The sequence below is a fragment of the Maylandia zebra genome, linkage group LG7 (genome assembly GCF_041146795.1).
Source record: "Maylandia zebra isolate NMK-2024a linkage group LG7, Mzebra_GT3a, whole genome shotgun sequence".
Taxonomy (NCBI): domain Eukaryota; kingdom Metazoa; phylum Chordata; class Actinopteri; order Cichliformes; family Cichlidae; genus Maylandia; species Maylandia zebra.
In genome coordinates, this window is record NC_135173.1 from 32,540,814 (window position 1) to 32,557,441 (window position 16,628).

General features: G+C 41.2%; 1 long non-coding RNA gene across 2 annotated transcripts in view; it reads right to left on the reverse strand.

Moving 5' to 3' along the window:
• LOC143419470 (uncharacterized) overlaps positions 1-15,900 on the reverse strand; it is a 32,707-nt gene extending 16,807 nt beyond the window's left edge. Inside the window, exon 1 of one of the 2 annotated variants that reach the window (XR_013099452.1) lies at positions 15,526-15,900. This is a non-coding gene — a long non-coding RNA (uncharacterized LOC143419470). Of the gene's footprint in view, positions 1-336; positions 728-15,525 lie in introns of those variants that run through there. The other variant, XR_013099451.1, reaches the window with a different exon arrangement.
• Between the last annotated feature and the right edge of the window lie 728 nt (positions 15,901-16,628).

Genomic DNA, 16,628 nt, shown 5'->3' on the forward strand with positions numbered 1-16,628 from the left:
TTTTACCAACCAGAGAAGCTACCCCCTGCTGGGCATTCAAAAAAATTGAGATTTAAGACATTTCTTTGCATGTTGGCTTTATAAACCCCACAAGCTGTGTAAATCTTTTATATTCAGTCTGTGGTTCATCACTACCTGTTATTAATTTTATCACATGATCCATTGTTAATATCTCGGTACTGATGAGAGCAGTTTTCAAATTTCAGTTCTCTTCAAAAAGTGTGCATCATTGTCTGTAAATCCTTTGTTTTCCTCACTGTGAATCCAATCTGAATCCAGTCAACATTCAAAGCCATTATATCCGGAGAGATAATAGCACCGTGTTATAGCACTTACATGCTCTGGCTGAGGAAGGGCTGGCCATAAACACAGAAATGATGCAATGGAAACCTCGGGGATCATCCCTTTACATTCACACCATCTGATTTTTGCTGCTGAAGGAATCTGTAGGTGTCTCCTGGTTATTTCTGTCTTTCTGATTTGGTGTCTCCCTCCTACATTCAATCACTGCCTTTGTCTCTCGCTCTCTTCCACTCTCCGCTGTGCTCTCTATGCAACGACCACGTGCAGCCTCAGGCTCTCCATTAAATCTTCATATTAGAGAGATGTCGTGCTGCCGTCACTGTAATGACTGTGGGATCTTCATTTGCTTTCAGGTCGATTCTCCACGCTTTACATCTCTCATTTTCCCCTCCATATGTTCCTCGCAGGATTTATTACCGCCTATCTGTGGCTTTCCCATATCTGCGATGCAGCCGGGGAGGGGGGGGGGGTCATTTGAAAAGTAAAAGCTGTGGCTGTGGGAGCTAATCTGCCTGTATGTTAAGGCTTAATCCACATTGATCTACAGATGAACCCAGATCAGAGGAGATTAGATAAGGCTTGCTCACCAAACAGCCACCATGCTTCCTGCGTCGCATGCAGCTCTGAAGCTCTGAAGATGTATATGAATCATGTCTCGCTGCATGAGCTTCAGCAACAGGAGCATCCGCCACTGGACATAATAATAAAAACACACCATTGTTACAAAATACAGGAAACAAAGGTCAAAGGTCAGGGAAACTGGAAATGCTGTTTTCAGTTGTAGTGGAATCAAGGGTTGGTCTTTTTCTTCTGTGTCACTGTTTTAGTGGCTTTACTGAGAGTTTTTGTGCAAAGATAAGAGGTGAGAAAAGCATCCGTTTCCCTTTTCAAGCTGCTGTGATTCAGTTTGAGCCGTTCAATAATGAATGGCATATTCTGCGTGAATGAGGCAACAGACATCCTGCTGCTCTTCACTTCAATAATAAAACAAACATCAGATGCTCTCTGTGTCAACACAACAGGCATGCTGAGCACCGCTGTGTGTGTGTGTGCAGCTGCAGGTGGCGTACTCACTTTGTCAACCACAACTGGAAATAAAACAAAACAAAACAAAAAACATACCATATATTAAGGATAATTTGTAGCATTACATGACTAAAAATAAGAAGTAAACTCTGACATTTAGTTGATGGGCAGTGAAGATTCTGAGTACGCTACAGCTCCTGATTAATCAACTTTATAACTTTATAAAGCATTAACTTTATAAGCTGATTCAAATGCTTAAACAACTTTATATGTGTGTGTATAAATATGGATAAAAAAAACCCACACACACACACCCAGCTCGCCCCTGCGGGCAGTTTTATCCTTCAAGCTCGGGTCCTCTACCAGAGGCCTGGGAGCTTGAGGGTCCTGCGCAGTATCTTAGCTGTTCCCAGGACTGCGCTCTTCTGGACAGAGATCTCCGATGTTGTTCCCGGGATCTGCTGGAGCCACTCGCCAAGCTTGGGAGCCACCGCACCTAGTGCTCTGATTACCACGTGGACCACCGTTACCTTCACCCTCCACATCCTCTCGAGCTCTTCTCTGAGCCCTTGGTATTTCTCCAGCTTCTCGTGTTCCTTCGTTCTGATGTAAGAAAGAATATATATTGTATTCATTCGGAACCGCTACATCAATCACTACGGCCGTCTTCTTCTGTTTGTCTACCACCACTATGTATGGCTGGTTAGCCACCACCATTTTGTTCGTCTGTATCTGGAAGTCCCACAGGATCTTAGCTCGGTCATTCTCCACCACCCTTGGGGGCTTCTCCCATTTTGACCTCGGAACTTCCAGGCCATATTCGGCACAGATGTTTCTGTATACTAGTGATGGCCAAATGAAGCTTTCTGAAGCACTGAAGCTTATATTGAAAAACGGTTCATTACTCGAAGCTTTTCAACACAGTCCTCTCTGGTGACATCTGGTGGCCAAAAATATGAAGAGCAGCTTGAATCCACAAAATAAAACCAACTGCTTCATTATGATTGCCCATTCAACTGAGTGGAATTCTGTCTGATATTGGGTCGCTGTTGTGTTGCTTTGAACGTGTATTTTTTGGTGGTTAAAAAAATGTATTTTATTTGTTTAATAAATAGTTTTGACCAGTAAACTCTCCTTGTTTAAATATGCACCATGGTGTGGTCTTTCTTTGCTTGTGACTTCTTGATGTTGGTAAATACAATAATTGAAAAATACCACGTTACATATAAAATATACATATAATAATGTACAACACATTATGGAGTATGCTTCTGCTCTGAGGTCTTGCCTCCATGCACTTATGCAATTAATCGCTAGACGGGTGTATTTATAAATAATATTATATTAGGGAAATTTTCCCAGACATATTTTTGACCTGGGGGTAGAATTGATTGTGAAATGGAAAAGGAAAATGCTTATGAACTTGCAAATTAAAATCATGATGCATTTAAGGTAACCCCTTTTTATTTTTCTTTAAAAAGAGAATTTGTTCTAGTGTGCGATGGCCGAACCTGTTCCTTTTCGTGGATATCATTTCTCCTGTCTTAAGGAAAATCCCTTCACATGGCACAGAGGAGGCTGGAGTGCAGAGAAACTGGTAGAGATGCAGTTATACATTCTACCTGGGCCCCACCAACTATCAGCTAAAGAGAATAAATAAATTAAATTGCTGCACATTTGGCAGACTAACATTTTCAGATTAATTAAACAATAAAATATATATTTTTACAACATTACATGTAAAGAGTCAAGTGGAAGTTTTTTAAGTTAAGCAACAAAGTTAAGTTATTTAATGATATTTATATTATGGAAGCAGATTTTTGACATTTTACCTTTTTCCCGTTTTCAGATATAATAAACACGCACAAAACAAAAGCAAACAGCCAGAACACAAAGCTGGAAACCCACCCGATTGACAAAAATCAACTCAAAATTCTCCCACACAACAGAACCTCCTCTATTCCTCGCTGGCTCCAAATCTCTCAGTGGAATGATCAGTGGTTCGCTATCTGTCACCATCAAAACAATCCACAAATCCCACGAATGATTCGCTTCATTATAAACCATTGAATCAGATACCGAAGCAGTTAGGTTCTAAATGAAGCTTCGGACGTCACTGATCACGTGACTCTGGCCAAACGAATCAAGCTTCGACACAGTGCTTCTGAAGCAGTGTGTTGATGTTTTTGACACACGCACCGGAGCTTCAGCTTCAAGCGGGCCATCACTACTGTATACTATGCCGGGCACTTGGTTATGGCGTTCCATGTATGCCTTGCCTGCTAGCATCTTGCACCCTGCTGTTATGTGCTGGATTGTCTCAGGGGCATCTTTACACAGCCTGCTCCTGGGGTCTTGCCTGGTGTGATAGACCCCAGCCTCTATCGATCTTGTACTCAGAGCTTGTTCTTGTGCTGCCATGATTAGTGTCTCTGTGCTGTCATTCAGTCCAGTTTTGTCCAGCCACTGGTAGGATTTCTGGATATCAGACACCTCCTCTATCTGCCGGTGGTACATACCGTGCAGGGCCCTGTCCTTCCATGATGGTTCCTCGTCTCCCTCCTCTTTCTTGGGTTTCTGCTGCCTGAGGTATTCACTGAGCACTCGGTCAGTTGGGGCCATCTTCCCAATGTATTCTTGGATGTTCGTTGTCTCATCCTGGACTGTGGTGCTGACACTCACCAGTCCCCGGCTCCCTTCCTTCCGCTTAGCGTATAGCCTCAGGGTGCTGGACTTCGGGTGAAACCCTCCATGCATGGTAAGGAGCTTTCTTGTCTTGATGTCAGTGGCTTCTATCTCCTCCTTTGGCCAGCCTATTACCCCAGCAGGGTACATGATCACGGGCAGGGCGTAGGTGTTGATAGCCCGGATCTTGTTCTTACCGTTCAGCTGACTCCTCAGGACTTGCCTGACCCTCTGCAGGTACTTGGTGGTTGCAGCTTTCCTAGCGCCCTCTTCATGATTCCCATTCTCCTGCGGGGTCCCCAGGTACTTGTAACTGTCCTCTATGTCTGCAATGTTGCCTTCTGGTAGTTTGATCCCCTCCGTTCTGACTACCTTCCCTCTCTTTGTTACTATCTGACTACACTTCTCCAGCCCGAATGACATTCCGATGTCATTGCTGTATATCCTGGTGGTGTGGATCAGTGAATCGATGTCTTGTTCACTCTTGGCATACAGCTTGATGTCATCCATGTACAGGAGGTGGCTGACAACTGCTCCATTCCGTAGTTGGTATCTGTAGCCAGTCTTGTCAATTATCTCACTGAGGGGGTTAAGGCCTATGCAGAACAGCAGTGGGGACAGAGCATCTCCTTGGTAGATCCCGCACTTGATGGTGACTTGTGCTATGGGCTTGGAGTTGGCCTCTAGTGCTGTACGCCACATCCCCATTGAGTTCCTGATGAAGGCTCTTAGGGTCCTGTTGATCTTGTACAATTCTAGGCATTCCAGTATCCAGCTGTGGGGCATTGAGTCATAGGCCTTCTTGTAATCAATCCAGGCAGTGCACAGGTTGGTCAGCCTGGTCTTGCAGTTTCGGCTGACTGTTCTGTCTACCAGTAGCTGGTGTTTTGCGCCTCTGGTATTCTTGCCTATCCCTTTCTGTGCCCCACTCATGTATTGACCCATGTGCCTGTTTATCTTAGCCACTATGATGCCTGACAGGAGCTTCCATGTGGTGCTGAGGCAGTAGTTGGAGGGGACCGGTCCCTTCTGGGGGGTCCTTGAGGATCAGGACCGTCCGGCCTTCGGTTAGCCATTCCGGGTGTCTCTCATCAACTAGCAGCTGGTTCATTTGTGCTGCCAGGCGCTTGTGGAGTGCAGTCAGCTTCTTCAGCCAGTAGGCGTGAACCATGTCAGAGCCTTGTGCTGTCCAACTCTTCATACTGGAGACCCTTTCTTGGATATCTGCCACGGTGATGGTTACTGGACCATGTTCGGGGAGGTCGCTGTGGTCTGCCCTCAGATCCACTAGCCACTGAGCATGGAGAAACTCCACACTGGTGAAAAATGAAAAAAGAGAGTGTAGGAAAGCTGAGCGCAGATGGAGAAAAACAAACCTCCAGGTTCATTATGACATCTATAAAGAGAAACTTCACAATTATAATTTACAACTGAGGAGTGCAAGGAAGTCCTGCTTCTCTGACATCATCACCAAAAACAGTCATGATGCTCGGGTCTTATTTTCTACAGTTGACAGGCTAACAAACCCTCCTGTGTCAGCTGAACTTTATTCGACCATGGCCTGCAATGACTTTACCAAATTCTTCACAGAAAAAATCCAAAAGATTAGACAAGCAATTGGTACATCAATAGCAGATTCAGGATATGTACCGAAAAACTGTTTAAACACCATCAATTTCACACTATTAACAGCAAAGACCTGGAGGACATCTTAGGTCAACTGAACTCCTCCTCTTGCTGTTTAGATGTCCTGCCAACAAGTTTTTTCAAAAAGGTCTCAAAGACTTTGGAGTCAGACCTGTTACAGATCTTCAACTTTTCTTTAATGTCAGGTGTGTTTCCAGAACCACTAAAAACTGCTGTAATTAAACCTATACTGAAAAAGGACAATCTTGACAAGACACAAATGAACAACTACAGGCCGATCTCAAATCTCCCATTTCTAAGTAAGATCATTGAAAAAGCAGTTTCTCAACAGCTCAATTACTTCTTAAAACAGAATAACTGCTATGATGCCTTCCAGTCAGGTTTTAGACAGAACCACACACTGAAACCACTCTGACCAAAGTGTTTAATGGCATATGTCTAAATACATACAGTGGAAAAATGTCAGTCTTAGTTTTACTGGATCTCAGTGCAGCATTTGATACAGTTGACCACAACATATTACTCAAACGACTGGAGAATTGGGCAGGTCTTTCAGGAACTGTACTAAACTGGTTCAAAACATACTTAGTAAACAGGAAATACTTTGTATCAATAGGTAACTTCACATCTGAGCAGACAAGCATCACATGTGGAGTTCCCCAAGGTTCCATCTTGGGACCCCCTCTGTTTAACATTTACATGCTCCCACTGGCACAGATTATAAAGAACAACAAAATAAACTATCATAGCTATGCAGATGACACACAAATATATATCACAATGTCACCAGGAGATCAAGGCCCTGTACAGGCTCTTGGTAAATGCATTGAGGAAATTAATGACTGGTTGTGCCACAATTTTCTCCAGCTAAACAAAAACAAAACTGAGGTAATAGTCTTTGGTGCCAAAGACAAACGATTACAGGTCACCAGAGAACTTCAATCTATACACCTAAAAACCACAAACCAGGCGAGAAATTTGGGTGTAGTGATGGATGCAGACCTAAACTTAGAAAAGCAAATTAAGACAATAACAAAATCTGCTTACTATCACCTCAAGAATATTTCAAGGATAAAAGAACTAGTCCATGCATTCATCTTTAGCAGGCTTGATTACTGTAACAGCATCTTTACAGGTCTACCTAAAAAATCAGTCAGACAACTACAGCTCATTCAGAACTCTGCTGCTCGAGTCCTCACTAAGACCAAAAAAGTGGACCACATCAGTCCAGCTCTGAGGTCCTTACACTGGCTGCCTGTCCGTCAGAGGATAGACTTTAAAGTTCTGATGCTGGTCTATGAAGCTCTGAATGGTTTAGGATCAAAATACATCAGTGACCTCCTGACCCAGTATGAACCTTCCAGATCCCTCAGGTCATCTGGATCCGGTTTTTTATCAGTTCCCAGAGTCAGAACCAGACACGGAGAAGCTGCATTCAGTTTTTATGCTCCATATATCTGGAACAAACTCCCAGAAAGCCTCAGACACTTTTAAGCTTAAATTTCAAAACTTAAATTTTAACTACTGATTTTATCTACTGTTCTGATTTTACCTACTGTTTTTTTGTTTTGTTTTTTAATCAATTTTAAATCATGCTTTTTATTTGTTTTTGTTTTTAATGTCTCTGTAAACAGTGTTGGGGAGTAACGGAATACATGTACCGCCGTTACGTATTTAGAATACAAAATATGAGTAACTGTATTCCGTTACAGTTACCGTTTAAAAAGGTGGTATTCAGAATACAGTTACTTTGTTGAAATAAATGGATTACACTGCGGTACTTTCCTGTTTCATTTTGTCGCGGGTCAGGACTGTTTGGGTTTTGTTTGACAGCTACGTTCTTTCGTTCCAGGCGGCAGCGTTACGGTTGCCATGGTTACAGGGCGACGCTCTCTCTCTCTCTCTGCGACTGTGTGTTTCCTGGGTGAGAGAGCGCCTTTTCGTTGTTGTTGTTGTGCTAAGCTAACAGGCAGAATGCTACAAGCATAGCTCTAAAGAATGTAGCATCATGGGCAGTATAGTCCGTGCTGCAGGGAGAATGCACTGCCATACACGTTATGTGTCTGTGAGCGCGAGGAGGGAGAAAAAGGCGAGTGGAAAGGTACGAGTTGTCGTCGAGGAAAAACGGGAGCTGGAAGCATGTAAATATAATATTAACCACTGCAGCCAAGAAGAGTGCCTGACGAGCCCAGCTGTAAGTAAGCTATTAAGACTCGACTGTACACCGTGTTCGTGTTTTCCTCCGAAAACAATAAGTTCCGTTGGAGCAGTCTTTCAACGCCTCTCTCTGTCTCTCGCAAGAAAAATTGACCCACACAACAAAGTAAAGCTATTTTTCGGCTATGAGCCGACAGGGACCCCGCCGTATTAGTCAGAGGTCCCTTTACTACAGTTCGGAGTCGCGGACCTTCAGTAATAGTAATAAATCACACAGCAATAGTACATTCACGTTGTTGTAAAAAGCACGATAATATATTAAGTAATCCAAAGTATTCAGAATACGTTACTCTCATTGAGTAACGTAACGGAATACGTTACAGAATACATTTTGGGGCATGTATTCTGTATTCTGTAACGGAATACATTTTAAAAGTAACCTTCCCAACACTGTCTGTAAAGCACTTTGAATCACCTTGTTGTTGAATTGTGCTATGTAAATAAACTTGCCTTGCCTTGCCTTTATGCGATTAATGCATTTTATACATGGTCGCTGAAATAAATAAATATAAATAGATACTAAGTCTCACTCATTTCATAACCCGGTGCCTAACACACTGTCAGCACAAGACATCTTGTAAAGACCGGAGACACAGAAACAACTTTGATCAAATTGCATTATTTTACACCTTGGAAATGAAAACAGACAGACATTACATTACCTTAGAATTCTGGATTGTTTCATTGGTTACTTTAAATATTTGTTATTATTTATTTGAAAGCAACACTTTCTGATAAATATGTACAGATTTTTCTCAGTTTTGCCTTCCATGACACCTCCTGTGCTCGTGGCCTATAGAGGTGGCAATCCCTGAGGCCGAAAAATGAAGCCAGCGACTGCAGTTCCTCTAGTGGCCACCAGATGGTGTCTCCCAAAGTGACTCGATTCACATCGACTCCCATATTAAAATATCCCATTTACAGCAGAAATAAACATATCTACAGACCACTTCAAAACAGGTCTCCGTGCATAGTTTTCCAATTCATAACAAGTACACAGATTATAGCTAATATCTGTGTTTGTGCATTGCAGTTGTACACTCTTATGTCCAACTTGCTAACTAAAGCTGTGGTTTATAATTTAGCATGCTGCACCATTTTGAGATCCAAAGACCATCATGGTGATGTTGAGGCTTTAAAATTTGGTGTCTTAAACCTGTTGCAGTAGCTATATTTTATACATTCAATGTGTGGCTATGTAGTTATGCACAAACAACATGGCTGCCTGTGGCTCACATTGATGTGTGAATGCCATATTTTCCTTTCATGCTGTATAAATTACACTGACAGGAAAGATGTCATTAAGAAATATCTATTAAGGATAAAGTAGAACTGTCCATGTTCAAAAGCATATCTATGCACAATGTGGATTTAATGTGATTTTATACATAAAATGAGAGATTTGTGTGTTTCTCTGTAGCTGTAATCTCAGGCTGTGTCTGTGCAGTTAAAAAATAGGTGGGGGTGTATTTATGTGTGTCAGTAGGAATGCAAAGGGCAGAGCAGTGAGATGGAGGAGAGGATCTTCCATTATAGATCTGACCTGAGGGGTCACACACACACACACACACACACACACACACACACACACACACACACACACACACACACGCACACACACACACACACACACGCACACACACACACACACACACACTGAGCTGAGAGAAGTTGACCATTAGTTTCCTCCCCATCACTCCACCTGCTGACTGCAACTGTCTCGCTCTGATTTATTTCCTCTTATTGACTGTCTGCTCGTGTGTCTGTTTGTCTTCCACCGCAGAGCAAATCTTCCCTCTGAAATCAGCCATTTGCTCCTCTATGATGCTGTTTTGAGTCTCGTGATCATCTCGACTGGCAGCTGACCTTCTCCTGTGCCGATGCTGATCTTGTTGAAGTTACCTTTTGCTGGTGTCATGCAGTTGATAATCCTCTCTGAGGATCCCCGAAGCAACACTAAACAAGGTGAGTCTCCTCCTTAGTTCGTTATGATCTCTCTGAGGACATGGTTGGAGGAGCTCGTGGTGGTGCCCACGCCCATGTCTCATTTAGCTGGGGTTACACCAACATCAGTCTCTCTGACAAGCTTAAATGGGAGGTTTCAGTCAATATTCTCAGATAAATGAATCCCTTTCACTGTCTACTAAGCAGTAACTACACCAACAGTGAAACTGAGAAGAAGAGGATTTAGCTCAATTTTACGTTTGAAAACCAACACAATCCGATTGTTAAGTGATGACGTGAGGAATCCTACTTCCGGGCCTAAAGTAGTCTGCGTTTAATATGGCTTTTGTGTTATTAACATGTTTAATGTTTTGTATTTTCTTCTATTTAATCTCAAAAAGCTCCTAAAGCAGTCAGTGATCACTGTTGACCTCCCTCGGCTTTTATTACCGCTAACTATTTATTTAAGCTCAGTTTTTAAAACCTTAGGATGTAACTACAGCCCAGCCCATGCAGCAGTATATGAATGACTAACCTCATATGTGGACGAATTATCTCAGTTGTTCTCCTGGCTGAAGTTTGGTCCTTTTACAGCATCCTGCCATGCGATTACATTTGTTCCTAACCACCGAGAACACGTTAACTTTTATCGAGTGGAAAAAAAGTTAGCTGTTTATATTATGCTAACATAGCTGTGTCGCTAGCGGTCACGTAGCACATCATTATATACCAGCTAGCCCAACTTCAGTAACCCTACAAACGTCACTGCTGTTTCGTTTTCTGTCTTTATTTATGCTGGAAGTGATAACAGAGCTGTACGTTTTAATTTGTTTCCAAAACCCCGCAGTCAGGACATGCTATATTGTATTTAGATAGAAGCTAACGAGCTAACTCCCTGCTAACTTCTAACTCTGTTAAATGTCATAAATTCCGTTTTCATGGATGCCTGGATGTTAAACTCAATTGTTACACCTGGTAGAGCAGAACGCTGATCATTTTATTAAAGATGAAAGACTTTAGACAGTTTTTCAACTCTCAGTAATGCCATAGTGATCGTTTGATATATGAACCTGCAGCGGAGTTTAGGTCCAGACACGGCTAGTGACGTCAGACTGAACAACCGGATTACTGCTGCTTCTTCATATATATGTAACCATCAACAAACAGAAAACCAAGCATTTATTCAGTTGATCAGTTTTTAGATCACTATGTGCTTGAGGAGGTGTTACTCTTCCACATCAAAAGGAGCCAGTTGAGGTGATCTGGCAATACTAGGGTGCCTCCTGGGTGCCACCTAAGTGAGGAGTTTTGGGATGTCCTACCATGAGGAGGCTCTCGGGCAGATCCAGGAGACACTGGAAAGATTAAATATGTCACCTGGCGCAGGAACACCTGAGGAGAAGGAGGTCTGGGCATCCCAGTTTAGACTGCAGCCCCTGCAACCCAGACCCAAATAAACACTAGAAAATGGATGGATGAAAGAAATGTAAAAGTCAGATTTTGGTCTTAATATTTCAATTTGGACTAAATATTTGGAGTTAATATTTTACTTTGTAGTGCAGTTTGCTCATATATTAATATATCCAAGATTTTAACAGTGGCCCTCATTTAAAGCCCTGTGGAACCTGCTGTTGCTGAATGTGAAAAACATCTTATTGTCAGAACTTATTATTAAACAGTAAGAAGAAGAAGAAGAAGCAGCTGATAAACACTTACTTTTTCCAAGTATGTTTAGGAATATGTTTGATCTTCTATATTTATTATTGTTTTAAGAATAGAGGTATCTGGTCCTGAGAATAGCATTATAGGTTGCTTGCATTTATTGGTCACTTTCTAGAATTTCTCTTAGACTCAGCCAAATGTAAGCTTCACAAGTTTCTGACAGCTTGTGATTCGTGTTTTTTTTTTTTTTGTTAACGTATAATCAAAGTTGTCTTTTGACGTCTTAACTACAGAAATGGAACAGGAGCTGCATCATCTGTCAAGCAGCCAAGAATTACTGCTGTCACTGATGATCGGGGCCTCAAAGAGAGGAAAAAAAGACTGACGAGAGCGTATGACAGCAGTGTAACTTATACATAAATGGTAAATGGCCTGTATTTATATAGCGCTTTACTAGTCCCTAAGGACCCCAAAGCGCTTTACATATCCAGTCATCCACCCATTCACACACACACACACACACACACACACACACACACACACACACACTGGTGATGGCAAGCTACATTGTAGCCACAGCCACCCTGGGGCGCACTGACAGAGGTGAGGCTGCCGGACACTGGCGCCACCGGGCCCTCTGACCACCACCAGTAGGCAACGGGTGAAGTGTCTTGCCCAAGGACACAACGACCGAGACTGTCCAAGCCGGGGCTCGAACCGGCAACCTTCCGATTACAAGGCGAACTCCCAACTCTTGAGCCACGATCGCCCCACTGGAAGCTGGAAAAATGTGGAATTTATTTTAGTGCTCAACTTTTTCATATTTGACATTTAGGGCTTTAAACTAACAGAATCTAGGGGGAAAGTTTCCCCAGCAGAATGAGTTTGAAGGACCTCAAAGAGCGGAAAAAAAGACTGACGAGAGCGTATGACAGCAGTGTAACTTATACATAAGCTGGAAAAATGTGGAATTTTTTTTTTGTGCTCAACTTTTTCATATTTTACATTTAGGGCTTTAAACTAACAGCCTCTAGGGGGAAAGTTTCCCAGCAGAATGAGTTTGAAGGGCTTTTAAGCATACATATGTGGACAAAAGTGACCCTTGTTTGCCGAGCTGCAGTTGGGTAAAGTTGTTGCATTATACTGTGATGTTTTAGACATGAGTTTGCTTCAATCAGCCATCTTTGTGGACAAAGATAAAAAGTTTTTTACATTGTCATCAATCGTGGTTGGAGCAGCAACACAGTCAACAAATCAGCCTTTTAATTACAATAATAAACGTACTGCACCCCCTGATTTGTCAGTCCTAAGATGACAGCAGTGCAGAATAAACCCTGACTGCGTTCATGACATGATGTGTCCAAACAAATGAACACAAGACAAGTCGAAACATCACGTTTTCTCCACCAAAAGTGGCCCACGAACATCACAGAGAGCGTGAAAGTTTACATGCTTAAACTGATGAAGGTTCACATTCCTCCAACCCCAACCTCCGATCTGTAAGTGATTATTAATGAGTCTCATTACAATCTTATCTAGGCATCATGAACAACTCACAGGAGCTAAAGTTGTGTTTGTTGCCTTCAGCAGTTTGTAAGAGTCTTTCCTTTTATTGTTTCACGTACCGTCACCATCATTGGGTTCTATGCACATGGCCTGATGGTGGTAACAAATCCAGCAGTATCCCATATGGAAAAGATATATATATATATGTATATATATATGTGTGTATATATATATATAAATCTTATAAAGTTTGTATCTGTCTTGTGTGAAACTTGTATGAAAAGCATACAAGAGTGAAAGCAGATATAAGATCCCTTGGTGGCTGTAGCTCAGGTGGCAGAGCAGGTCAGCCACTAATCAGAAGGTTGGTGGTTCGATCCCAGGCTGCCTCCTGGCTGTGTGCCAAATATCCTTGGGCAAGATACTAACCCCATGTTGCCTACTGGTGGTGGTCAGAGAGCCCGGTGGCGCCAGTGTCCGGCAGCCTCGCCTCTGTCAGTGCGCCCCAGGGCAGCTGTGGCTACAATGTAGCTTGCCATTGCTAATGTGTGGGTGAATGACTGAATGTAGTGTAAAGCGTTTTGAGGTCCTTAGGGACTGAGTAAAAGCGCTATACAAACGCAGGCCATTGAAAAATTATATAAATGAAACTTGGATGTTTTGGATACTTCCTAAAACAATATATGAAAGTAATGAGAAAGTGGCCACTTTCATGAGTAAATCATATAAGCCTTATATGATTCACTACATGAAGCAAGCTAAAGCTGATGCAAGTCTTTTATACGTTTTTCCTATTTCTTTTCCATATGGGTATATTCAAACCATGCTCATATGAATGAACTCTGAGAAAACAATTCTTCTTGACTGACCTGTTTCAAGGACTTGATGTCACATCACTCTGGTTTGGAGTGTGTTTTTGGTTTGAAATGAATTTAAACGTTGTCTTAATGTTATTAAAGCTAACTTGGCAACACTGAGGTTTAAATAAGTGAGATACAAAGATGGAGAGTTGGTTTGTGCCTTTTTGGAGCTAATTTTTTTTCCAGCCTACATACTTTATCTTTCTTTTCAAATGTGCTGCGGCTTAACAAAAACAAAAGCAAACAGAAACATGTTGCAAAATCAGACAAAACACAGTAAAAATGGAAAAAACAGCAAAAAAAAAAAAGAGAAAAAAATATGAAACAAAACGGAAGATTTCTGGGGAAACAATAGGAAACAACGACACAAAACTCTGTTGTGTCGTTGTGCTTTTTCAACATTTTTCTTTTTGTTGGCGTTTCTTGAGCTGCTGTTGGTTGGCCTTTCAGGACCACCATACGTCATTAATTAAGACTCAGCAGAATCTGAAGGATTATAATCGAGTGTTTTATTAGATTCTGATAAACGTTTTAAACTTTTCATTCTTTCACCTGTTGACTAATAATGGTGAAATATAAAAAATAATTCAAAAGTAGACCTAGTCTGCATGCAAGTCTGATGTAAATACAAATAGAAAGACTTTAAGGATCATGTTATTACTTGCAGAAGAGGAAAGTTGTTAAGAAATTGTTTCAGCGCATTATTATCGGTGTGCTGAATAACTGAAGCATCATTTAAACTGTTGAATCTGAAGTCACATATCTCCCAATTTGAATTCAGAGCTTTTTGGTCTGTTTAATAAATAATATATCACTTACTGATTCATAAGAAATTAAATTGGTATAAAGATCAAGTTACTTGCTGATATCCTGCTTGCCTGTGTTTCTACCTCTGCTTTCTCGCTTAGTTTGACACTTTTAAATAAAAAACTCATATCCAGTTTTTCTCACCAAAAATCTTTTCATCTCTGAGGTCTAATCTTTTCTGCATTCACATAAATACATTTTTGAAGGATTTTTAATACTTTGTTCCTTTTTATCCAGCGACCTTTCATTGCTCTCTTGCTGTGAGTGATGCTTACCTTTCTAAAGAAAATCACAATATAAAAGCACCTGACCTGAAACTTAATAATATGGAAGTATCGACACACAAATCCAATTTAACAGTGTGATTTCATCCTACTTTTAGTTTTGTTATCAAAAAAACATCTTAAGTTGTCTGATGTTGATTTTAAGTGACCACAGCCGCGTGTAGAATATGTCAGGGGCTAGTTTTAAGTCTTCATTAAAGATTGTGGCATCAAAGATGGACCCGACCACATATTTGCACTCTACACAGACTTTACTTCCAGTTGTTGTTCTTTCTACAGGCTTGCAGCTTTTCAGCTCCCAGCTGAATACACAATACAACAACTACAACTGGAGCCAGCACCAACTTATGAGCTGAATGAGCTCAGGTGTATCAGCCTTCCCCACAGCCAGACCATGAACCATGCCCCGCCGCACAGATCCATACATTTTCTTAATCCAGCTCAGGGCTGTGCAGAGAGGTTTAAAGGGGCGGGTGCTCAAAGTTAAAAAGGGGCACATTGAACCAGGCTGAATAACAACAACACACATTCATCAAGAATCTAATATGGGCAACAAGGCAAAGCAAACGTAGCTGATGCTTTACCTGATGGGTACAATGTTGCTGTTGAGGGGTTGCTGTGGATAGTGCTGGAGGGCAGGGCTGTGTTGATCTGAGACTGTAAACATTAAAAAGTCCATAGGAGAGATGGTAGCTGATTAAACAAGTGTCATGAGATAATAACAAAATGCAAAGATTGGTGACAGCACTTGGAACCATAAGGCAACAAAAAACTGTGAGAAATAATTTAGGCTCTGCCTGTGATTCACTCTTTGCTTCTCTTCTTCCTTCCATCCCATCATTTCATATATCACTCTCCACTTGCTGTCTATCTGAGAACAAGGCACAACTTGCTATTGCAATAAACTATAATCTAATTATCCACACCTAACAACTCTTGCACTTAATCTAAATGATGACAGAAAAATGTTATAGCCCTGCCTTCATTAGCCTCACACAGCTCCTACTGTTTCCTCCTCATGTCCTTACCAGGCATGTCTGGGCAATGTTATATCATGAGTAATATTTTTTTAAATCCAGCTAAATAAAACACACACATGCACACACAGTGACATTTTAGACCTTCTTCAGAATACTGTATATACTATGGGCATCATGGTGCTGATCCAGAATCTTTTTTTTATTATTATTTATTACTAGAGCTACAATAATAAAGCAATGAGGAGGGGGAAGTAATAAATATGAAATAATGTCATTATGATGATTCCATTTGTTTCACTATCCACTCTGTGCAGGGGCAAAGCTTATTACATTTTTAAACTGTAGAGATACAATCATTTTACTGCTGTAAAATCCAAATTTTGTCTTATTTAAAATATAATCTGCTTCTTAATGTATGTTCTTTAAAATACAGTGTGTTTTAATATATTATAATTATAATAATGCATAATTATGTGGACATGCATATTAAATCGTTTTTTAGTGAAATATAATCCCTCCAGAAAGGCAGGAAAAGCCCTGTAACTTGCTTTAAAACTAAATATGTTTCTAAATACTTTAAAACTAAATATGTTCCCTAAAACGGTGACAGAGCTACAGACCCATGACAGCCTTACACAGGTAGCCAGCAGCTGTGACCAGCACTACTTGTGCAGTTAATAAAAGGACAGGTAATGTTTGTCACGCTG